The sequence below is a fragment of the Acinonyx jubatus genome, chromosome C2, assembly GCF_027475565.1.
Source record: "Acinonyx jubatus isolate Ajub_Pintada_27869175 chromosome C2, VMU_Ajub_asm_v1.0, whole genome shotgun sequence".
NCBI classification, from domain to species: domain Eukaryota; kingdom Metazoa; phylum Chordata; class Mammalia; order Carnivora; family Felidae; genus Acinonyx; species Acinonyx jubatus.
In genome coordinates this window covers 46,947,266-46,973,470 of record NC_069384.1, presented here as the reverse complement: position 1 = coordinate 46,973,470, position 26,205 = coordinate 46,947,266, and the positions used below count along the sequence as shown (strand labels likewise).

The 26,205-nt window shown below is 36.2% G+C and overlaps 2 protein-coding genes and 1 long non-coding RNA gene across 6 annotated transcripts in view; 1 reads left to right on the top strand and 2 right to left on the bottom strand.

Moving 5' to 3' along the window:
• The window catches only part of CMSS1 (cms1 ribosomal small subunit homolog), a 376,852-nt gene that overhangs the window by 269,044 nt on the left and 81,603 nt on the right, over positions 1-26,205 (bottom strand). The gene's annotated exons all lie outside the window — the stretch shown is intronic.
• Positions 1-26,205, top strand: part of FILIP1L (filamin A interacting protein 1 like) — a 297,991-nt gene that overhangs the window by 197,111 nt on the left and 74,675 nt on the right. The gene's annotated exons all lie outside the window — the stretch shown is intronic.
• The window catches only part of LOC128315156 (uncharacterized), a 79,911-nt gene continuing 70,977 nt past the window's right edge, over positions 17,272-26,205 (bottom strand). Inside the window, exon 2 of the long non-coding RNA XR_008297620.1 lies at positions 17,272-18,158. This is a non-coding gene — a long non-coding RNA (uncharacterized LOC128315156). The remainder of the gene's footprint in view (positions 18,159-26,205) is intronic.

Sequence of the window (26,205 nt, the reverse complement as noted above, 5' to 3'; positions counted from 1 at the left end):
CAGCTTCCAGATGGAACTCTTTGGATATGAGAATGTTAAACCTATTTTCAACTCACATGATATGCAGACAATTCTTCCCCTGCTTAGCACACCCAACAACACAACTCCCATATCCTGGCACTCTTGTGGCATTGGTGCTCCCTGCTCCCTTGCCTCCAACAGGGAGACCGTGGGTCTCAGGACTTATACCTGCTTTAAGGCCATGCGCATCAACATATTAAATGAAACCCACCTAACAAAACAGCAAGTGGGAGAACTCTAATAATTTCTGGTAAATATACACAGAGAAGGGACTTACAGAAGAGTGAAATACCACTCCTTTGTTTCATTCCCCAGTGACAAGTGACAAAACACGCGCAACATTACGGAGTCCTTCTAACTTCAGTGAGAGTACTTCCGCTGAGCACACAGCCACTCTTCACAAAAGCAAGATGAACTTGTCCTAAGGGGTCAAAGCGTAATGTTTACTTCCTACCTCAAAGTGATGGAAGCCACTCCCAAATCAGTGACCCTCAGGACACAGAAACAAAGAAAGATATCATAACCCCCATAAAAAGGGAGCTGGGTGAGGATAACCATAAAGGACTATTGGATTGAAACTCCAAAAAAAGCCACTGTGAATGGTTAGCACTTATTAATGTTGGATAATATCTACTTAGAAATAAAATAAAAATTAAGAAATACATGATTGAGATAAGTTAAAGAGACCTTAAAGGGTATAAAAATGGATTTCAAATTTACGTTCAATTTCTGTGTTTTCTTTGGAGAATTTGTTTTATGTGGAAAACCCTAAAGGAGACTGATATCACACAGTTTAGGCCAAAATGTTTGCCAAGTGATGTCTTTGTCTTAATCACTAAACAATTGGCTTTCCCACTGAGGGAGGGTGGGGGCAGGGATCAACTCAGGAAACCTTTCCCAAGCATGTTAATGCAAAGTTTCCTTTGCTGTAATCTGTACAACTTGGTCTATCCATAAGGTAATATTATATCCACATTTCATGACTACTTTCTGTTCACTGACCAGCTCCAATGTATGGATATGTGTGTCACCGATGACCTGAATTATGTACTTGGCTGAATTACAAGTGGAGTCTATGTGAAATGTTTCATACAAAAGCAATGCCAGTAATTTTTGACCTTTCTGGATGGCTTCACAGGAAAGCCAAAACAAAAATCACTTTTAGTCAGTAGAGTTTTGCAAAATTTTCCCATAAGTGAAATGCCAAATTTGTCTGCACCTTCAAAAAAGCTTGCATAATTTCTTTTTCCTTTTTCAGTTTCAGTGGGGGAAAGGCTGTGAAGAAAAAAAAAATTTTCCCTTTTTTTTGAAACCATGCATACTTTTTCAGAACACAAAACAAACCATGTATATTAACCATATGTATTACTGCATTTTGGGCCTTGAAGTAACCAGTAAAGTGAGAAACAAACGTTGTTATGACAAGTCTGTATAAAAATGTGGCTTCCACCATGGATTTTTTTTTTAAAGCCTTAAATTACTTTTCATAATATCTTGGCCAAATAGGTTAGCATTGATACTATGACTTTATAAAGTAAGAGTTCAAATGGTAGCTTCTCAAAAGCCACATAGAAAGGAGTTACAGGTAGAATTAACTTCTTGTTCCTGTCCTGCCCAATGTTACTAGATAGAATAGTGGCTCAGTGGGCAGAGAGGCCTTTGAAGGAAAGTCATCAGGGACCCAGCCTCAAGGGTTGCTCCCTCGACCATACTTTGGGCTAAGTCTTTTGATGTTCGGGTTTTAGTAAAGAACAAAGCACTTCTACCTCTCCTTTGGCTGAGGGAACTTTATAAAGAAAAATTTCCATCATCAACCCTTCTCTACTATGACAGACCTGTTTTGCAGATTGGCATCAGACAAGTGAATAAAAAGCTGAGCCATATTGACTTTCCTGTTAACTGAGGGTATTTGAGTACTTTTTAAAAGTTTATTTATTTAAGTAATCTCTACACCCAACATGGGACTCGAACTCAGGACCCCAAGATCAAGAATCACATAATCCTCCAAGTGAGCCAGCCAGGTGTCCCTGAATTTGACTACTTTTAAAGGCTGTTGTCAAAAACATCAAATCTTCCTTTCAGAGGCTTTGGATACTTCCTCAAATATATATAAATGCATGAGTATATTAATTTATACATTTTTTAAAAATTAAACTAGTTAGCTAGTTAGGGCTGCATGCCATTCATTCATTTATTCACTCAAAAACAAAAAAATAACCCAAAACAACAATTAATTAAATGTCTGTTACATACAGGCCAGGTCCTGTGGAAGATACTCGGTGAAGGAGGTAGATGCGGTCTCTACCTATATAAAACCCTGACTAATTTGTGTATGTATGAAACCGAGACACTATTGAAGACTTTACGACTTGATACTGATGATTCTAAGGCACTATGAGATCATGATGGGTAGGGAAAAAAGGCACCATTATGATAAAATGACATGATAACATGAAATGCTCGTGAAAACAGAACATTCAGGAGAAACCAACAAACACATTACACTAGAGTACTTTACTGGAAAATTCAGTATCTTGCAATCATTGCCGTTAGGTTTTTTAGTTTCTTTGGTCTTAAATCTCGCCTTTTAAGACTATCCCATAAAGTATGACACAATGGGTATGCTTTAAAAAATAAACTAAATCTACTTTTAAAAAATCATATTTAGAAAGCCAGCAGTTTTAAATTTCATGCACACTAAAGTATTGTTGCAGAATACATTGTACTCAAATGCAATCATTTCCTTTCAGTTTTCTGGCAAGGAGTTATATGTATTACATATTCTTGAGACTATGTCTTGCAAGTAGTGAAACAGATGCCAGATCTCCATTTGACCTTTGTCATGGGTATCCAGTTCTTTTGTCAGAACAAAATGGAGACCCGACACAAACATTTATTTCAGTATCATAACTCTATAGAAAATCACAATGTGATCAGCCTACTGTTCATATACACCAGACCTAACATAGGATCTGGGTAGGTAGGGATGCGAGATTAATTACCTCATGAAGGTACCAAAAACAATTTAGGACTGTATACCATAACTTGGCTCTCAATATATGCCACAAAATTATGCCTTTTAACTGCACAATTCAGTGTTTTTCATATAACACCATTTCATTACAGAGATCAAAATTCAGATACAGTAATGACACTGTATTTTGATTGCTTTTCTTTCCCAGAAAGCTACACCAAATTTTAACAAATAATGTTGGGTGTGTACTTGGACATATAATGATTACTGAATTTTGCTCACAAAAAAATATTACAGATGTTAAAAAGCAGTCAAAGTAGAAACTTAACAAACACAGTAAGGGATGAACCAGGAACCTGGAGATAGGGGACTCTGGTCTGCAGACTAGATCTGTAACTACTATGTAAGTCTGGGCAAATTCCATTTCTCCAACTTGTATATAGGACAAACAGGACAGGCCATATGATATGTATGTCTCTTTCAGATCTAAAAATCTGTGGTTATGTGACTGTTATAAGTATTTTGTACCTTAAGTCTATGACTGTCACACTATCGAAAGAGGTCAGTGAGAATGATAGTACCTCTACCAACTTCAAATCCAAGTCTGTATTTCCATTCTTTTAAAAAAAAATTTTTAATGTTTATTTATTTTTGAGACAGAGAGAAAGAGAGACAGAGCATGAGCTGGGAGGAGCAGAGAGAGAGAGGGAGACACAGAATCCAAAGCAAGCTCCAGGCTCTGAGTTGCCAGCACAGAGCCTGAAGTGGGGCTCAAACCCATGACCTGTAAGATCATGACCTGAGCTGAAGTCGGATGCTCAACCAGCTGAACCAACCAGCCACCCATGTATTTCCATTCTTAAAGGATATCTATATGTAGGTACACCCTATCACTTCTCAAATGTCACATATTCAAAACTGAACTTAGCATCATCTTTGTAAATCCAGGTCAATTTATGACCTTTCTATTCCTGTGAATGCTGCTACAAAGAATTGACAAATCAAATAACTGCAAAAAAACCCTACAAAGGTCTCTGAATCCCGAATTTAAGCTAGAAAAGACTTATCAAGACCAACCTTTTGATTTTTGAATTGAGAAAAGTGAGGCCCATCAAGTCCTAGCTAAGAAAGCACAAAATCTTGTTGCTAAATAGTAGTAGTGCCAGACCAGAAGCTAGCTCTCCTGATAACATATTTGGTGCTGTTCTCCCTAGAATCATTGCTATATACTCGAGTTTTATGGTTGGTGTTGTGGGAGGTCCAGAAGAAATTTAAGACATAATAATAACATAGTTCAAAAGACAAGACGCTCGCAAATAATCTGTAAATGATTCAAAGAAGATTCAAGGGTTCATTCTGTGGTACTGACATTACTGTTGCAACAATATGGAAGGTCAGACAAAAAGAATACTAAGAACTATAATTATCTAACAGCCAGCACAGCCCTAGGAGAATGGAGGACTTACAGTAAGCACTGGATAAACACATCCTCCTGGCTTACAGTTACTAGTTTAAGAGCGCTTTAGAACAGGAAGCCAAAGACTGAATGTGGCAACCTTAAACTTCTGTTCCATCTGACTATAAAATACAAAGAGAAAGAAGAGTCATTACACCATGTCAAAATAGAAGTTTTGCCTCATAAATGGAAAGTAAGGTGGAACATTAGAATGAAACTGTATCTTGAATTTGCAACTTGCAGGTAAATTTTCCAGGCAAGTAATATTATTCTCTCATGAGAGGATAAAGCCAAAGAGTTTTGGCCAGCTATGAGGATGCAGATGCCTGGCATAAATGATGAGTAAATTAGAAGTAAACATCACTGCACAAAAAAGGTATTAGGAGTTAAAAAAATATAGACTCTGGAGCTAGGATAACAAATCTGAGCCATGGTCCCATCTTCTCACTAGCTATTTGACCTTGAACTAAGTACTTAATCTATTTAATCTCAGTTTCACCATCCATTGAAAAATGATACGGATCTCAGAGGTTCTTGCAATTGCTAAACTATAAAATGCATATAAAGTGTTAAGTATGGTGTCTAACACACAGGAAGCACTCATTAAGCATTAGCACCTTTCTTCAGATTTGCCTTTCTTTAAAGTATTTTATTTATATACTCAGTGCCACACTGGGCATTTTTTGGATTGCCAGGAAGGCATTTAATTAGACCCTGTACTGGGTGGTAAGGATGTGATGATGAACAGGAGCTTTCAAGGGGGCATACCCTTCGGTATAGAAGAGACAGATATAAAAACAAGTGCAATGTGTTGCAGGTATGATGACAACAGAGAATATAGAGAAGGCACAAAGGAGGATCATTCTCTAGGGCTGGTTATATCTTATTTCCTTCAGAGTAGGGGTATTGCTAAACGTCCTAATGATCTAACAATGTAACACTGAGCTGAGCACTATAGTGCTCAATGATTTTTTTTTTTTCTTTTAAACCATGGAGACCTATTTCCCCCTTTTGGAAATCATTTTACTTAGAAAAAACAGAAACATTAATGCAACAGTATTATAAAGAGCACAGCCTACCACGTATGCAAAATTAAGAATCATACAACATGGCAGTTTTTAAGTGCACTAAAAGATTCCATGGCTCCTCTGGTCTGCCAATGTCATAAGATCTCCACACTAATCACATCTTTTGGCCTAAAATGATTGTGAAAAATCAGATATTTCCACTATCACACTAGGGGGCCTACATTTGTTTTGTTTTGTTCACAGTTCCTCCTGTAGGGTCCAGAGCATGGAGAAGTGAAAGAAATGATCCTAAAAGGGGATTTTAACTTTCTCAATTTGTACTTTGTATAGTTTTTGTATCCTATTTCTATTCACTCAGAAAAACATCATGAACATTCTCCTAAATCACCAACTCCTCCTCTATACCATAATTTTTAAGAGTATGAATTCTAATGTATCATACAGATATAATTTATTTAACAAATTCCCTATTGTGGACATTTAGATCCCTTCCACTTTTTCACTAATATAAGGAACACTATGATGATGAGCAGCCTCATACTCCAATTAATTCTTACACCTTCGTAATTGTAGCTTTAGAACAATAAATCCTTAGATGTGGGTCAAAAGTTATGAACCGTTTAAGGATTTTAAAAACTGTAGCTAATTTGTGCTCTACAAATAGATTATTTATACTATTACTAGCAATGAAGGAAAGTACCCATTTCTTACTTTATAATTTTGCCTGGGACTAATCTTGAATCTGACCTCATTTTAAACATGATATGATGTTAAAAAGTATGTAAAGTGGATGTTAGTAACATGATTCAGACTTTCCCACTGACTTGGGTTGGGCTTTTATTTTAGAGATGTGTTATTTCTGAAGAAAAAAAAAAATCTAACATATCATTAAAAACATAATCCTAACATTTTCTTGAAAGAGTATTTTGCTGTTGTCAATGTAATTTCACTATATTTCCTCTTCCCTATCAAATTCAGATTCTGATGGCCTAGCATCATTGATCTTCCAAAGACTGCTTCTGTTTCTTCTCTAAAAGGTCTGAACCCTCCTCTCTCCATACAATCCCATACCAATTAGAGTCCAAATCCAGGATGCTAGCTCACCTTTCTCACCACATGACAGACTCAACAATAGTTTATTATACTTATAGCACGTGCCTTACATGGTCCTGACAATTTTGATTTGTTTAACACCGCAGAATCTAAAATTCACTTTGTCAAATTCTGCCTCTAAAAATTCAGTTGATTTGGAGTGTGTGATAATTTCAAACCAATTTTTCTAATCTAACTCAATTTCTACTTGTCAATTCTCACTTCCTCACGTTTCCTATTTATCGTGCACATACATTTATGCCCACAGAATTTTCCCATTTATTTCAATGAATTTCCCAGTAGCAGCTTAAAATATCTGAGATGCCTGGAAAACTGGTAATTTGTATATCTTCGGAAGATGTTTCAGAACAAACACGTTAGCAGAATTTAGGAGGATGAGTATGTGTTTTCTTAAAAATAAGTAATTTCCAATTTACACTTTTGTCACTTTATATCATGCATTTTTTTTTGTTTTGTTTTGAGTAACAATGACACTCAAGGCATGTGATGCCATAATAAACACTGGAATACATATACTAAAGGAAAAATACAGGAAAAAGAGAATCACATGTGGCTGCCACAACACTAGTTAGTGAACATATCCTTCAAAGATATCAGAGATCTCAAAATTGAATATTTACCAGTGGTGTCAACAGTGAGGACTCAATATAAATGGTAATTAAAAAGAAAACAAACATTTCCCTGTGGAGCACATCTGTCATTTGCTTTATGTCAAATTACTCCTTTTCTAAATAGATTTGTTGACTAATCAAAACTCAAGCTAAACATCTCCTCAAGAACATACCAGTTGTTCTATAGCCATACTCTCAAACACGATTGCACTGAGCTGTTAGGACAGATTTAGATTAAATGAATGGTCTTTTTATGTGTTTATTTGCGGAGACACAGATGGAGAACTCCCGTGGCTTCTTCATGCAGAAGAATTCAGTGGCTTATTCTCACCACTACTTTGAAGGCTAAAATTTTTATCAATAAACAAAGTAAGAGGCACAGAATAACAAAAATGTTAGAAGAAAAAAAAATCACTCCTTAATGTTCATGTGTGTTGAATTCTAAGTGAGTCATGCCTCAATAATAACAAAGCAGAGCAAATCAGATAAAACTTCATCCCAAAAAACCTCTGGATGGCAGGAAGTGAATTCTAAACTGGAAGAGTTTAATCCTGATACATGCTTCCCTATCTCCTTTAAATAGGCCTGTATTTTTTCAGACAGATTTTATTGTGTTTGTTAGGGAAACATGCAGCACAGTCACTGAGTTCCCACTTTCAGCTCCAGAAAGAAACCTCAGGAATCCAAGGAGATTTGTGGTTTCATAACAAACTTTTCTTGCACCATGGCTTAGTCCTCATAACCCACCAAACCATGCAAAGGATCCAAAAAAAGTTGGTAAGTTTCTTTGTGCTTCAGATATATATCAAAGATGAGGATGTGAGGGAAGTACAAACATACAAACAGATAATTCAGATGAATCCTTACTCCAAAATATTTCAGAAATAATGCTCAAATTCTGCTTTTATTAAATTGATGGTAGCCCATTCAGACTTCCTTATAGATGCTACATTCACTAATAATTATTTTCATCTAAAATATATCTGAAACATAAAAGGGCAAGGCAGGGGCAGCCTTCAACCTCAAATGCCTTCAGGGGCCAGCAGGGTAAGGTAAATGAGAGGAGCAGGCTGGACCTTTGCAATAGAGAATGGTGGAGATTTTGAAAACCTGTGAGGGGCAAGTCCATCTAGTCAGAATAATCATTTCAGTATCACCAGTAAAGAGGAAACAGGCCCTACAACACAGCTGATCCAGAAATGGAGAAGCCAGACTGGTGAAGTCCAGCTCTGAAGAACAGGATATGTGTGATGAGCAAAGAGGACAGATATTCTTTGGACCCTGTAACAGAAGATGTGTACTGAATAAGAGGATAAGCACTGGACACAATACTAGGAAGTGCAGACGAGATGAACAAGCCTGTTTATCATGGCTTCTTGTTTGTCTTCTCTTCCCCACTTCTCTTCCACACTCACACACTTGTATGTAAGCTCCACAAGAGCAGACACACCTTGTTTTGTTTATCTCTGTAGCCCTAGCACCTCACAGAGAATGCCCAGTTGGTATTTACAGGATAAGTAAATGTATAACTCTCTTCAAGCATAGTCACTAACATGAGCACTGTAATTGGTAGTAGCAGCTATAGGGACTTCAAAGGAGCTGTTGGTTTTAGTGGAGACCTCTCCCTAAAAGTCCCTTACTCTTTGATGGCAAGAATAGAAAAGTTATTCCTCTTTGTGCTTCTAAATGTTTTTATATTGATCCAAAGATATGAACTTCCTTCCACCTTTTCTACATTGCTGAATGAATACAGAAACATTAAATTTCTTCAAAATCAAATATATATATATACAAATGTATGTAAATATATATATTAAAAAAAACAACACAATAAAATGACAACATGGGGTGTAACCAGCAAAATCAATACTGTGAGAATTCCATGTAAGAAGTGACCTAGTTCCATTAATAAATAATGTGAATAATGTGCAAGGGTAAAATACCAAGGGGAAATTTCTAAGTTAAAAGAAATTTAGGCATTTCCATAAAGTGCAATGCAAGATCTTATTTGAATCTTGATTTGAAGACACTATAGAAAGGGGTGGAGAAAAACAGGAAAATGTGAACACTGTAATATTTCACAATATGAAGGAATTATTTCTAATATGTATTAATGGTGTTGTGATGTATATTTTAAAAAATCCTTATCTTTCAGAAATACAGTCTGAAAATATTTTTAAAAGAAATGATAGAATGTTTGGAATTTGCTTCAGAATAGTGTATGTAGTGGGGAGCATAGTGAAGGGGAGGAAAAAGTAATTTCCCCTCTATCCTTCTGCGTTCTTGGCTGAGACCCCTGTAATGAAAGATAGATTAAAAAGAGAAAAACAAAACTGAAGTTTATTAACATGTATACCTCATGTATATACATGGGAAATACCCAGGGAAAATGAGTAACTTTGCAAGAGGACTTAAGCTAGCACCTTAAATACCATCATCAGCTAAAAAAGAAAGACAGGTGGGATGGGGGAGGGGCAGCTAGTTATGGGAAGTTACCAGAAGTTGGAGCCTTCTCCATTGATAAGATTCTCTTGTGATTTACTCATCCTTCTCTTGCTGGTACTGAGAGGGAGATACCCTTACAAATAGAGTTCCTCCATAAATGTAAATTTCTCTTACAAAAGGTTAACTCTACTCTTGTTTTCAGAACTTCTGCATCTGCTGTTTCTCAAAATAATTAACTCAAAATAATCCTTATGCCAAAGAGGCAATATTTTGGAGTGGTATATTCTGCTACCCTTCAGCAGGGTGGTACAGAAGAAACAAGACTGGCTAAGAGTTGATAATTATTGAAGCTGCATGAGGAACACATGGGGGTTTATTATCCTATGATCTCTACTTTTATATAAGTGTTTGAAATAACTAAAAAAAAAAAAAAGTGAACAAATAATAACACTTGAAAACAGAAAATTTAAATGAACAGAAAAGTATAAAATGAAAATTTAAACTTTCCTTTCATTTCACTTCCTACTCCCCAAAGTAATCCACAGTTAACAGCTTCCTGTGCATTTTTCTAAAAAAATCATTGTAAGCCTACATCAGCAATTCATGAAAGAGACCATACTATATTCTTTCTACCTTTTTTTTAAGTGGCTGCATATTATTTCATTTTATAGATGCAGTTCATTTAGCCAGGCCCCATTTATAGGCTTTAGATTACATATATATATATTTTTTTAAACTATTAAACATTGTTCAGGGAATTGGCTCTCAACGACTTCAGATGACTCTTAATTCCAATTTTCTTTCAGAAATAAGTTAGCCATTGGTAACTTTATGTTTTTTGCTCTTTGCATAATGAGGAACGAAAACCCACAAGGAAGAAAGTCTTTATGCAGACCCTGAAGACATCACAGAAGACTGTAGTGACTGTAGTGGCGATGGGAGGAGGCGGACAGCACTGAGACACTTCCAGAGTCAGGTTTATAGATCCCACCCATGTACTTGTTAGCACCTTCCTCAGAGGCCTGCAGATCTCTTAGCAGAACAGGGCTGTAAAAGCAGCAGAAGCAGGGATTTGATCCAAGAGCAGCAGTTCCTGCAGTTCAAATGAAATTTATACTTATCTGCAGCAGTCGCTTGATGAAGTGAACATAATGACCCCTGAGGAATCAAAGTAGCACAATTCTAAAAGCAAAGAGGACATATGCTTTCTTTATGTTTCCCCAAACAAGGGATGATGCTTATTTTGGACAGGGTACTGCCATTGAGGTGAACAAGACATCATCCATGAACTCCATATTGCCACCAGATATTTTCTAGAGAATCAGAAATAAAGCAAAATAAAGGGTATATTATTATGAACCTGCCAGTTACTGTCCATCTACGGCCACTTTCTTCTTTCAGAGAAAATTATTTAGATAACTTTTTTCTTTTTTAAACTACTCTAAATTTTATAGTAAGACTATAGATCTCAACAGATAGTAATTTTGATATGCTAATGTAGTTAATAGATGAAATAAAGTTTGTCTTCAAAATATCAAATTAAGATAGAAGATATAAATATTTAAAGTAGCACATGAAATCATCACAAAACTTTGATCCAGGCACAGATAAAATAGCTAACGTACAATCCTACAAAATAAAATTAATGCTTTGCCTTTTAGGAAAGATAAACAATCTCCACATATCTTTTGCTTTGGAAATTAAACTAATACAATGATAATACTAATGATAATAACTGGATCCTAAGAAACTACTAAAACTAATAAATAAGCTCAGTATAGCTGCAGTATACAAGATCAATATACCAAAATCATTGGTATTTCTATACAGTAGCAATGAGCAAACAAAAAATTAAATTAAGAAAACAATTCCACTGGGGTGCCTGGGTGGCTCAGTCGGTTAAGCGTCCGACTTCGGCTTAGGTCATGATCTCATGGTTCCTGAGTTCAAGCCCTGCATTGAGCTCTGTGCTGACAGCTCAGAGCCTGGAGCCTGCTTCAGATTCTGTGTCTCCCTCTCTCTCTCTGCCCCTCCCCAGTTTGCACTCTCTCTCTCTCTCAAAAATAAATAAAAACATTAAAAAAAAAAAGAAAACAATTCCATTTATAATAGCAGCAAAAAGAAAAAAAACAGTTGGGAATAAATTAAACGAAAGAAGCTTAAGACTTGCACTTTGGAACCTACAAAACAACGTTGACAGAAATTAAAGAAGACCTAATAAATGGCAAGACATCCCATGTTTATGGATCAAAACACTTAATATTGTACAAATGGTAATAATATCTGCCAAATTGATCTAGAGATTCAACACAATCTCTGTCAAGTTGTATCCTTTCAGTTTGTTCAGCCATAAGAAAGATAAAACTATTAATGATAATGGATGTTTCTCATGAGATATAGGTTAGCTAATTTCTTAAAACTTTATAAAGGAAGATCCTTTAATGCCAGCTCATACTCAGGAACCAAAGGATAGGGACTTAGAAATAGGCATCTGGGTATATCCCAAGGGGAAATGATCAAAGGCAAATGATTATCTGTCGGGGGGGGGGGGGGGAGGAGAAAGAGTATTTTTGTTCTATATGAGAAAAAAGAAAAAAGGGGTTATCTGTCATCCATTCATTCACTCACTAACATCCATTTAACCTAACACTATGCATGACACTTAGAACGGTGGGGGGGGGGGGGGGCGGGGGCGGGCGGGAAGAATAACATGCAGATCATGTCTTTGAGGCCCCAGTAGAAAACAGTAGTAGCACGAGGCAATTAAATGTGGCTGCAACTGAAGCATACACAGAGTGCTCACAGATCCCATAGATGGATTGATTAGTTCATGGAGGGAATGGGAAGGCATCCCAGCCCTAGGGAGGCTTTAGCTTGATGGCTGAGTAACACTCTTAACAGGCAGAGAAGAGGGGAAAGTTTATTCCAGGCAGAAAATTGCACCCATAAGTACAAAGGAATGAAAAGACAAGTTTGTGGAATTAAGTCCCTGTCAAGGATGAGTAGGTTAGGGCTAGACTGTGCAGACTGTGTGCCACTACCCCAGGCTTCCTCTTTATCTTGAGCCCAAGAGAAATGTGTTGTGCAGAAAGATCACAACTTGCCATTGGGAATTTGTCAGAGCACCTATACCATACACAAAGCAGTGTGTTAGGTGTGTGTCTTGGAGTCAAATTTGGAAAAAGCATAATAATAATAATAATAATAATAATAAATAATAGCAATAACAACAATAACCAGAAAACTACTATTATAAGCAAAACACCATAGGGGATAAGACCTACAGAAGTACAATTTCCTGATAAAGACTTACTTCATAGCAAAATGGGATTGTACAATATGTGTTCATTTGGCTAGAGTAAATGGAAAAACTCATTCCATCCTAAATCCCAGAAAAGGAGGTGTGGGTGTGCAATATGCTACCTAATCTCTTTTGCCTGGCCTAAAATTAGTTAATTACAGCAACATGTGAACAAATGGCAATGAGATATAACTAACTGGAAAAGAGAAAGGAACAGGAGTGTCTATTTATTTTGACTGTACTCTCAACTCTGCCAAGACATTCCAATCTCCATCCCTTTGTCCTTGAAAAGAGCTACTCAGCAAACTTTACTTTCAGAGTATCATAGTCTTAGAGAATATCACTCTCTTTGGACATCTTTGGAATTTGCCTTCAAATGTACTGAGCAAATTGATAAAAAAAAAATAGCTTGAGTTCTGTACTGATGTTTTAATCTTCAAAATGGGCAGAAATATTCTTGCTATCTACCTTCCTTGCACAAGGGCTAATTGAAAAGAATGTGAATAACTATTTGGGCAAAGAATTTGAGATCTAAGGATCAAAAGTGAAATGCAAACCCAATAAAATGTTTATTTACATATGGGGATAATATCTAGAATTGTAGAGCATTACCTTCATCAACCCAAGGGCTAATTACCAATATTTCCCAGATTATCTTTAACAATTATTTCCTTTAAGAGTTGCAAGGGGTGCCATTTGTGATGACATGGATGGACCTTGAGGGTATTATGCTAAGTGAAGTAAGTCAGACAGAGAAAGACCAATACCACTTGAGTCCATTTACACGTGGAATGCAAAACACGAAACAAACAAAACAAAACACAGAGTCATAGATATAGAGAACAGACTGATGGTCAAGGATTGGAGGGTAAACGGATGACGGGGATCAAGAAGTATGAACTCCCAGTTATAAAGTAAGTACATCATGCATATGTAATATACAGCATGAAGGCCAATAATATTGTATAAACTTTGTACTGTGATGGGCGGTAACTAGATTTATTAAAGTTACCATTTTGCAATGTATACAAAAGTTAAAACACTATGTTGTACACCTGAAACTAATATAACATTGTATGTTAATTATACTTCAATAAAAAAGTAAATAGACAAATTAGGGAAGAAGACCAAAGTTCAAAGTAAATTGACTGACAGTGGCACAGGGTATTGGATATAGTAGTAGGCCTATGCCACCTCACAGTACCTAACAACTGTGAAGACATGTGTTTATTTTGAAAGCTCTCAGTGATAGGAAGATTTATTAGAGAAATGAAACACTTCACCTCTAAAAGCTCACAGAACTCTGTTTTTGTTGCATTAGTCTCGCCAGGAGAATTCTGAATGTGTTTGCATTCTATCAGTCCACAGTGTGAGTCAGCCTGTCCCAAACCGGTTTTCTAACCAGAAAACTGAGAAGTTTGATGACACATTTAGGTAAACATGCTCACTGGATGAAGTTATTTAAAATTTTATAGCTTTTTAATCCTCTCTAAGCCTCTGAAATCCATACAGGTTTTTAGAGAAGATTTAGGTTCATATGAGTCAAAGAGTAGAAATTATATGTAAACCAACTCTATGTAAGAACTCCATGAGTTCTGAATAACTAAGAATGTCCAACACCTGAAAGAGCAAAGAGGGTAACCTGACCCCAAAATGAAGCCCTTAACTGTTAACTAGTCAACCTTATTTCTAATTGAAATTTCGGCTCTAAATACTCTTCTTGCCCCAAGAACTGAAATTTCTCATCCATTCCGGTCAGATGAGGACAGCTCTTTGTTGATAAAGATAAATGAACTCTGACTGTGAAGGGCTCACTGAAATGTTAAACTTGTAGACCATTGACTCTCATCCCCTACTTTCTAAGCAATTTGAGAATTCAATAGTCAGTGGAATGCAAATATAATCAAATTGTGGCAAAATACAAGTCAGAGTTATTCAAATTAAGCAGAACTGATAGCAGCTATAAGTTATTATAAGAGCTAACTAAAATTTACAGTATTATGGACTTTTCAATCCATGCAGATGAAAGGCATACAACACATGGAGGCAAAGGTCTTTTTTTGACACCCTATTCTTAGTGATAGTATTACTTCTTTATGCAAAGAAGACTCTTCAAGTGAATCCACCCATTCTCTAGGCCTGTTAGACAGTTTTTAAAGAGTTTCTGCTTTACCTAAAAGAAATCTTGCCCCTGTCATGAAAGAGTATTTCTGCTCCAAAATTTAACTTTTCATTATTTACTGTTACCTTTTGGAGTAAATTCGTAACAAATAACTGAGGTACAAGGGAGTGGCTCTAAAACCTTTGGGATACCATGACTCTCCCTATTCCCAGTTCCTCCCTCCTGCCCCAAGGATTCCACATCACTCTTCCTTGAATACATGAAACACAACACACATCAAAACTCAGTTTACTTTGTTGGTAGCACCACCAAATCCTAGCTCAGATTACCTCAGTTCCATTCTCTGACACTGAAGCACAGAAAAAAATTTTAATAAGGGACCAGAACTTGAAAGGTGGTTCTCAGCATTTGTCTTACCCACAGCTGCAATTCCAGTCCCTAAATTATGACATTTTAACTATCTACTTGTTTGAGAAATGCTGCAATAGAACATTCAGTTCTTAACATTTCAGGTAAGCACCTCTTTGTAATACCCTCCCAGCACTCACAGGTACAAAACACTGAGTAACAGTCCCTCAAATGAAAAAAAAAAAAAAAAAAAAAAAAAAAAGCATATAATGGCTACTGGGTAAATTATTAAGGAAAATGAAGTGGGGTCAGAGTAATCCCACACAGAATTTTAATTAAACACCTAAAACAAAGAACTCATTAAGAGAACGATCACACACACCCAACAACACAACATGAATCCTTTCTTTGTAGAGACAGTAGATTCTATTTTGTACATTCTAAACAAAAACAATACAAAGAAAGATCTCTTATAGAGAATTTGATAATTAGTAATAATAATATTAGCAATGGTAGTTACCTGAATGTTTTACCATTTTACCTGAATGTTTACTATAAAACACTGTACTAAGCATATCAAATGGATGATCTCATTTAATTCTCATGACATTCTTTTAAAGTAGGTACTGTTATGGTCCGCATAATATTCAGATAATCAAACCGAACCTTGAAGATACTATGTAACTTTCCCAAAGTTATTGATAGTAACTATTGAGAAGAATTAGGACTCTTGAATCTGAGCTCTTGATACTTCTCCACTGATTTCCCAAATTAAGTAAGTTATCATTAGAGTTGCCAGGGAACTATTTAAAAATGCAGATTTCTGGCCCCAATCCCAAACATACTGAATCAGAATCTCCAAATGTAGCATTTGAAGGTAGGAACACAACGGCATCTCAAATATGGTTCGAATGTTCTTTTAAGATGCCAAGAGAACCCGAGTGAGGCCAGTTGTCACATAGTTGTCTAAGTCAAATCATTTGCTTCAAATAGAAAACAGCATCGCTTTTTCCATGTGAGCCACTTCTCACTATATAGCAGTCAAAAGGACCTGTGTGCTGAAAGGTCAAATGAGGTCATGGTCACACTATGTCAGCAATTAGGACCAAGATACCCAGGTGCATGAGCTGCGTTACAGAAGATGAAAGTGATACAGCACAGCAAATCTGCTGATTCAGAACTGCTTAGTCAGAACCTCACTGCAGAGAAGGCACAGAACCAATGTGGAAATAGAACTTCTCAAGCTACATTCACGCATGACTAGATCAACAGTTCTTAATATTAAAAATGCAGTTTAAGCTTCTGAAAAATTAACTTATCATCTAGTTTATTTATTAATTTATTATTAATTTATTTCAAAATGCTAACCCAGTACCTATCATGTGCAAAGCAGTAGACCAAAAAATGTTCCCTGTCCTCAGGGGCAGAAAACATTCAGGCAGTGGGGAAAAAAAAAGGTGAATACTAATTAGGGGATCAGGAATAGCTTGAAGGAAAAGGTAGCATTTGAGCTACCTTTTTATTGAAATAATTTTAAGTATTATTTAAATAAATGTAAATGAGTTCTGTTCCAAGGGACCATCCAGAATGTTGTCTTCATCTACATGATCAGAGCTGCAACCCTATTATGTGTATGTTACAGTACACTAGGGGGCAGGTGGTGGTGAAGAGGGTGGAGGGAAGGGTAAAATACATGAAAGCTATCTTGCTTTCAAATTGAAGATTACCATCTCTTCTATTTATATTCCATTGATCCAATCCAAACTCAACATAGCCACTTCCCAATACAGGGCAAGCTAGAAATGACTGGATGAACAGCCATATATGTCCAGGAAGAAAGAGCCAATTGACATTTTTTTTTCAACGTTTATTTATTTTTTTGGGGACAGAGAGAGACAGAGCATGAACGGGGGAGGGGCAGAGAGAGAGGGAGACACAGAATCGGAAACAGGCTCCAGGCTCTGAGCCATCAGCCCAGAGCCTGACGCGGGGCTCGAACTCACGGACCGCGAGATCGTGACCTGGTTGAAGTCGGACGCTTAACCGACTGCACCACCCAGGCGTCCCTGCCAATTGACATTTTAAAGACAACTAACAGTCTGCCACAACCTTAGTGCCAACCACTTAACCTCTCCGAGCCTTAGTTTATCTTCACAATCTTGAAGAAGGTAAAGATTTCTTGAAAAGGATAGAAAAAGCAACAAGCATAAAAGATTAATAAACTGTACCTTATTAAAATTAATAACTTCTGTTAATCAAAAATACAACGATAATCAGATGAAAAGGCAAGCCACAGATATGGAGAAGATATCTGCATATGTATAACCAACAAAAGACTGACACTCAGGATATATAAAGAACTATAAATCAATTAAAAAAAATGACTGACAGTCGAATATAAAAAAGGAAAAGAATTAAGAGATATTTCATGAAAGAGGATATCCAAATAAGCATCTGAAAAGAAAGTTCAATATTATTTATTAATCATCAGACAAAAGCAAATTAAAACTATAATGAGATACCAGTACAACCCTACCAAAAGGGCTAAAACTAAGAGGACAATATCAGGTGTTGATGAGTAAGTGGACCAAGTGGAACTTGCCTATATTTCTGATAGCAATATAAAATTCCACTTATCTGAAGTTGAATTTCCATTAATATGAGAATCCATTCAGATGAAGTTCAAAACAGACATAATAATTAATCTATGGTAATAGCGGTCAAAATGGTAGTTGCCTCCTGGGAAGAAAGTAGTTACCAATTGGAAGGTGGCACACAGGAAGTCTGCTGAGAAGTTGGACACATTCTATGTTCTGGTCTGGATAGAGTTTACACAGGTATATACCTATGTAAAAACTCATCAATGTGTATACTTAATGTTTGTGCACATTACTAAATATAAATTATATCTCAATAAAAGAGAAAAATGGAAAGATAATGCTTAGAAGCTATAAAATGAGGTATGTTACACAATCTGAAGATGCAAAAGGTATAAATGACTGGACTCAATAAGTCTTAAAATAATAACTCTTTTTTTTGTTTTGTTTTTTCAATATATGAAGTTTATTGTCAAATTGGTTTCCATACAACATCCAGTGCTCATCCCAAAAGGTGCCCTCCTCAATACCCATCACCCACCCTCCCCTCCCAAACTCCACACCCAAAAAACAAATAACCCAGTGAAGAAATGGGCAGAAAACATGAATAGACACTTCTCTAAAGAAGACATCCGGAAGGCCAACAGGCACATGAAAAGATGCTCAACGTCGCTCCTCATCAGGGAAATACAAATCAAAATCACACTCAGATATCACCTCACGCCAGTCAGAGTGGTTAAAATAATAACTCTTAAAAAATAATAACTCTTAAAAGTCTGGGTGACAAGAAGATTGGTCCTAATAACAGCAATTAAAAGACTGGGAGAGGCAGCTTTGGAATGCTGTGCTTGAGAAAATGGTGAGACATCTAGAAGTAACTGCACAGGCTAGAGAGAAGTCAGGCAAGCAGTGGCTAACGATAAAGATGTGGAATTGTAGTGTAGAGAGGAAAGTTGAAACTGTAGGAATAGATTAGAGTGCCAAGGAGGAAGTAGTATAGAAAGCAAAGGGCTGGATTGTCTGGGCAAAGGTTTGCATTTAGAGAATGAGAAAAGGAGAATAAGCTATCAAGGAAATTAGAAAAGAAGCAGAATATGATATAGAAAAAGAATTTGGGAGAGTTCAGTGTCTTGGAAACCAAAGAGAAAATTTCAAGGAGTGAGTAAGCAGGTAACTGTGTTAAGTGGGATAATGAAGTCACAGAGGAAGCTAAAGGATGAAGTATAATAGAAGATAGCCTGTTGGATATGATGATGAAGTCACCAATGACCTCTGAAAGTAACAATTCCATCAGAATGGCAGGTGATGAAACCAGATTTCAAGGATCCAAAGAGGGTGGTGAGTACTGAGTGTGATAGTATTCTTTCAAGAAGCTTGTCAGAGACTGAGAGGGAAGAGAGAGGGCGGTCACTTGTAGAAACAATGAAATGGAGCGAAATGAGCCAACTGAGACAGAGTACACTAGAATAACAAGAGGATGAGTACTACCAAGTTCCAAAGAAGACAAGTGGGCATGGGAGGCAAGGAGGAGGTAGTCATTACAGACAGTGATGGGACTTAAAATAAGCCTGAATTTCAGGTTGACTGAGAAGCAATGAGCAGCCATAAAGAAAGAAAAAAAAATGCAAAAGAAAAGTAAGAAAAACCTTTAGGCTTCCAAGGTTGTAAGAGAAAGATGTCAAACTAACAAAAAATAATGTTTGGGAGGCTCTTTGACCTCATTTTAAATGGGATATCCTATTTTAAAGGAGCATGTTAAATATCTTTTTAAAGATTCTATTTTAATTTGTTCATTGAAAAAACAGTGCCAAAAAAACTGCCCTGATATAGAAACGGAATACATTTTTACTAGGCAGGTTCTACTACTTAAAGTAGTTATAAATATTTGATTGCAAAGCAGTTTTTCTCTGTCACTACTGAAAGATCTACTCCAAGATTAGGAACAAAATACTAGCAAAAGATGGAAATAACAAAATAACCACATTGCAATGGTGAAACAATCTGGTCTATGGTCGTACAGACCTTTGTTTATAGTGAGAATAAAAACGACACACTTATCATTAAGAGCAACAATAACAAAAACATTCAGCACACTCACTGCTGCCAGAAATGTAAAGTGGTTGTATGAAAAGTGGGCAATTCAAACAAGGTAAATGAATTAAGGCCCACTCAGATTCTAAAGTAGGAGCATTTGCTTAGAAAAACAAGATGCATATCTCAGTAGTTACTTTTCCTGGCTGAAGATCTTGCTTAACTTAATTAGCTTGGGCTTGTTTCTATTACTTGAAGCCATCCTTTTCTATTACCAAATGAAGAGTTTTTCATTTAGGACAAATTAGTACAAGCAAATGAAGCAGCAGGGGACTATAGTTTTATCATTTCATTGTTTCAGCCTGGGAAATAAGAAAGCAGCATTGCATAGTTTTCTGTGTGAAGCATCTTAGTAAAAACAGAAACAAATACTTTTTTGGGTCAGGTCACTGATCCAATCAAACCAGGGTCCCTGTCCCTGAGAGTAGCAGCCAAGGAAGCCATGCTGGGGCCTATGAAGATGAAACCCTAAAAGATAAGTTACCCTTCATAGCCAATTTTGGATTTCTTCCATAAGTCTATCAAATTCTTCTAAACCTATTTCTTTTATAGCCCACCCAAACAATATTTCAAATGCTTTAAAACATGCACATGTGTAAATACACACACACACACACACACACACACACACACACACACACGAGTGTTTACTATATGCCAGCTACTATTTTAAGTGTTTTTCACCTAATCCTTAATTTTCATAACATCACTACAAAATAGGTCCTACTATTAGCAGCACTTAACAGATGAAGGAGCTGAGGCTGGGGAAGATAAATAACGTGCTTAATGGCAAGAGCTAGATATGGGCAGGAAGATAAACAGAATGCAGCAGTTTGACCATTTTATCCTATATATTATTTTTTTTAGAAAGAATTTTTAGGTTTATTTTTTTATTTTGAGAGAGTGTGTGCATGCAAATAGGGGAGGGGCAGAGAGAGAGAGGGGGAGAGAGAGAACCCCAAGCAGACTGACGCCAGGCGCAGTCTCATGAACCATGAAATCATGACCTGAGCAGAGATCAAGAATTGGATGCTTAACCAATTATGTCACCCAGGTACCCCTGAACTATAGTTTTCAAATCCAACTTGAATTACCATTCTTCACACCATTTTCCATCTCAAAACAGGCTGAAAGCTAGATACTTATGTATCAGGATAACTTCATTAGGGATGATATCTATCACCATGTTATAGAATCACTCTGAAGTCATTTAATTTTCATTACCTTTTTCCATGTTCTTTCATGGAACTGCATCTGAAGAAATTGATTCTTATAGAATAAGAGATGAGTATGAGTAGAACATCAATTCAACAAGTATCTACTGAGCACCTATTCTTTCCCAGATGTGATACAAATGGTCTTAAGTGGCCCCATACTTTTGGTTGCCAGGAGACCATGTCCCCAACTGCCTACTCAAAAAGCGTCAGATGGTACTATGAATGTTTTGGTTACTACTACTAAGAGTTCATTATACTGATAAAGGTGTTTCTTAACAATATCCAATCTAAAATATATATATATATATATATATATATATATATATATATATATAGCCTAACATTGTAAATACCCTCATTACTTAGGAAGTTACTGAAAGCAAGCCAGTCATTTAAGTATTTTGTTCCTGAAAAATAAAATGTAGTTGTGCTTTTGAAAATGTTTATTTTTGAGACAGAAAGAGAGAGAGCGTGTGCACACACATTAGCAGGGGAGGAGCAGAGAGAGAGAGGGAAACAGAGGATCTGTAGCAGGTTCTGTACTGTTAGCACAGATGCAGGGCTCGAACCCATGGACCATGAGATCATGACTTGAACTGAAATTGCCCAGGCACCTCAACACTGATTTTTAAGACTTCATACAGTACTGACAGACCATAGGGAATTATACGCTACTGTTTATGTTTTATTTGTTGGTATCATTATTATCAATAACACACAAAGTTTGTGTATCTGCTACATGCAAAACACTATGGTGAGCTCTACTGGGGACAAGATATATGGTTGTACTTACAAGGAAACAAATGTATAAATCTTAAAATACATTTATATAATAACTATTCTTTAGCTTGTTGGAATCTGTGCTATTTATCAAGATAATGCAGACAAAAATATCTTTTCCATTAGCTATATCCTGTCCAGAGTTTAACAAAGAAAAAATCACTTGGCGGAGAGTAGAGTTAACACAAATTGTTTATCAAAAAGACTGAGCTTTGTTTGACTATTTTACTTTAGAATACACACCGCTGGTACTGAAGCAGCATAAACTATGTAGTATCATTGTCAGCACAATTCACAGGTCTTGATGTGTAGTGAGTTTTCCCAAAGAACTTCTGGCTAATAGCCAAGCAAAAGTACATAATTTAAAACACTCAATCAATTTCATTCTGAGGCATTTTGTTTAGTGTTTAATAGCTTCCCCAGAGACAGGAAAATTACAAAAGCGCATTGTTTTGACATGAGCTAAAATGAGTCATCGCTCGTCACTACATTTTTGAGGATTTGGCATTAATCTTCTGAGATGATAAACCATAAACATTTGAAATAAATATCAATTTTCCTAAACAGTTTAGTAAAGTCAGGCTACTCTTCTCATTGGAGCAATAAACCGGTAACCCTAAAGGAAGGCACTACCCTATTCCTGCTTGTAGCCATTTTGCTTCTCCAAATTTTCAATAGCCATGTAGGGCCCAAGGCTGTAACAATGCTAAAACTTACTTGATTTAAAAAAAAAAAAAAATGTGCGTTTATTCTGAGAGTGACAGAGAGAGACAGAGAGAGCGTGTGTGCACAGGGCAGAGAGAATCCCAAGCAGGCTTCATGCTGTCAGTGAGGAGCCCGGCACAGGGCTTGATCTCAAGAACTGTGAGATGATGACCTGAGCCAAAATCAAGAGTCGGATGCTAAACCAACCTACTTGATTTTTTAAAAATAACAAATTAAAAGAATAATATATACAATTTAATCCCTGGGTAAATTCTGAATCCACTATCACCTGGTATTTCCAACCAGTATTTCTTGCATGCAAAGGAAACAATTCTCAACAAGAAACAATGCAAACTGGCTTGAATTTCAACTCCTGGATGCTCAAGGATCCAGAGCCTACTACTTTCATGTCCTAACCCCTCAGGAGTGCTCTAGGGCTCACACCAATTTCATTTTCGTTTAGACAAATGGACTAAAACTGTGCTGAGTATATTAGAATCACCAGGAGAGCTTTTAAAAATTCTGATATCCAGCATGCACCAATTAAGCCAGAATCTCTAAGACCTAAGCATCAAAAGTACTGGGAGTCTCCCCAGGTAATTCAATTGTGCAGCCCAGTTTGAGTACCAGTGCTTTAGACTTGTGCGGGAGAGCAGAAAGAGGGAGGAATAGGCAGTGATTAGCACTTTTGGTACCGTATGGTTGTTTTGATGAACATTAAGTAGGGAAAACAAGGTTGGACTAAATAACTGTAATGAAATTATAGCTTGTTTATCACAAAGAGTTAAGAGCATAGATTCTGGAGCCAAACTTCCTGGGTTTGAATCCTGGTTATTCATAAACTCTCAGACTTAAGTTCTTCATCTATTCAATGGGGATAACAGTAGTACCTATCTTATAGGTTGCTGTAAAGATTAAATGAATTAATCTATATACATATAAAGTGTTTAGAATAGTATTTCACTCACAGTGAATGCCAAGTATATATTTGCTGTTATTAATATCCTCATCATCACCATCTTTGTTTTTCACACCTCATTAACACAGATTCGAATTAAATGATCTCTCCTAAATCTAAGAATTGAATGGCTTTGATTTGAGTATTTAGTCAGGAATTTTAAGAATGACATCACCATTATATGGGTATAATATTTTTAATTTTTTAATTTATTAATTCTTTGAATATTTACGGAGTACCTCCTGTGTGCCAACATTGTTCTAGATGGGTGTTACATCCTAAATTTCCAAAAAGTTTTCATGCACATTTACATTTATTTCATCCTAAAATAATGTCAATTTGATTCTGACTATGGAGTTAGAGAGTTTCGAAGATCCAATACAAACAGGACACCATAGATAGCATCTTAGGAATGTATAATAAGAGCTAAGTAGTTGAATTCTTAGTATGTATAAGTGCTTCTTTAAGTACTTCCAGGCCACAACTCATTTAATACTCACAACAACTAAATGAGCAAGGTACTTACTCCCATTATCCCTATTTTATAGATGAGGAAACAAAGGCACAGAGAGATTACATAACTGGTAAATGGAGAGCTCAAGACCCAAGCAGGGAGTCTGACTCCAGAGCCTTGCTAATCATCCCTGGGATGTTAATGTGCACTGAGGAAACATGCCTTGAAGGTGGGCCATAGTGGAGTCACACTCAAGATGGAAGTAGGAGTACAAATTGTCCATTGTAGCAATTTCAGGAACAATTTCAGGAATTTCAGGTGCAGGAACAGTGCACCTTTAGTGTTATTCCTCACACTTTATCTTAGAAATATTTTGTTGAGGAATACAATAGGGACTGGGAAATTGCTAGAAAAGAAGCAACAGCAGTAATCACAACAGCTACCACACAGATTCCACAAATACCTGAACACTTTATATATAATAACTTCTAATTATTTTAGTTATACAGTCAACATAATTCACAGACAACTTCTTTGTAGAAAGAATTAGATGGAATATTTCCTGTATGATCTTAAAATATGTGATCTCCATTTTTAACGCTAGGGCATCAGTAATGCTCATTAAAGCTAAAGGGATGTATCACGGTAAAAACTGTCCAAAACACCTACAAAGTGTAATAATTTGGTACCAGAAGCCAGCAATCTTCTTTTGAAAACTATAATCAAATGTTATGTTCAAAATAAAATTGAACAGACTTTTTATATGCTACAAAATAAAGATCAACGAACACCAGAAACTAGTTTCTCTCTCTTTTTTAATGTTTATTTACTTTTGAAAGAGAAAGAGCGCGAGCAAGAGAGGGGCAGAGAGAGAGAGGAGACATAGCATCTGCAGCAGGTTCCAAGCTCTGAACTGTCAGCACAGAGCCCAACACCAGGCTCAAACCCACAAGCAGTGAGATCATGACCTGAGCCGCAGTCAGACGCTTAAACGACTTGAGCCATCCAGGTGTCCCACTACTTTCTCTTAAATTGCTATTTTCAGATGGAAAAAACCAAGTTCCTCTAAATAAATGCACACATAATATCGCCATCTAATATAATCAAAGCACATCTACTGTAGCTGTCTCTAAGGCCCCAAATAAAAAGAGATATTGATATTTTTTTCTTTATGTGTGTTCAGCCTTTTTCAAGTGATTTGAAATACCAACAGAAATCTGATCCATTTTAATATTAACTCATCTTACAACAGAGTAGCTTTAAATGTACCTAACTTCTATGAGAGTTTCAGACTCAAAGCCTCAGACTCACTGTTCATGGAATATATCTCATTTAATTGTACCTTCTTCTGATATTCTTGTGTGATAGACAAAAACACATTAAAATAAAAAAACTACTAGGATGATGTGAAAAATGTACATACATTTTTATGTATGAGTGTATGCATGTCAAAAGTCCATCTGTTATTAATTTATCACTACAAAAGAAAAATTTTGTTAGCTGACCTTTCTAGGTTTTCATTTTTAAAAGGAAAGATGTTGGAAAAAGATAAGATTAGACATAAAGAATCAGAGCAAACATAGCCTCCAGGCATTGTGTAATTCCATGTGAAATAACAGATTTGTAATATTTTTCATTCCATATACCCACAACACACCTCAAAAAATAATGCTATCTAATATGGAAATACAGCTTCTTTTTCTTAATAATCTTTTTAAAATGTTTAAATATGCAACAAAATAATAATAATGTATCACATCTAAACTCTCAAATAAGTAACATTTAAACCAAGACTGTTTTTGAGAGTCTGATAAATTAGACTAAGTCTATTTAGAAATACGTTTTGACGGCTAATTCAAGAAATAAAAAAAAAGAAAACAGAATATTAAATCAAATATTAATATGAGGAATCCATATTGGAGGTAGGATATCTTTTCTTAATACAGTCAGTCCTCAATTATTCAAGGTGATTAGGCTCAAGGAA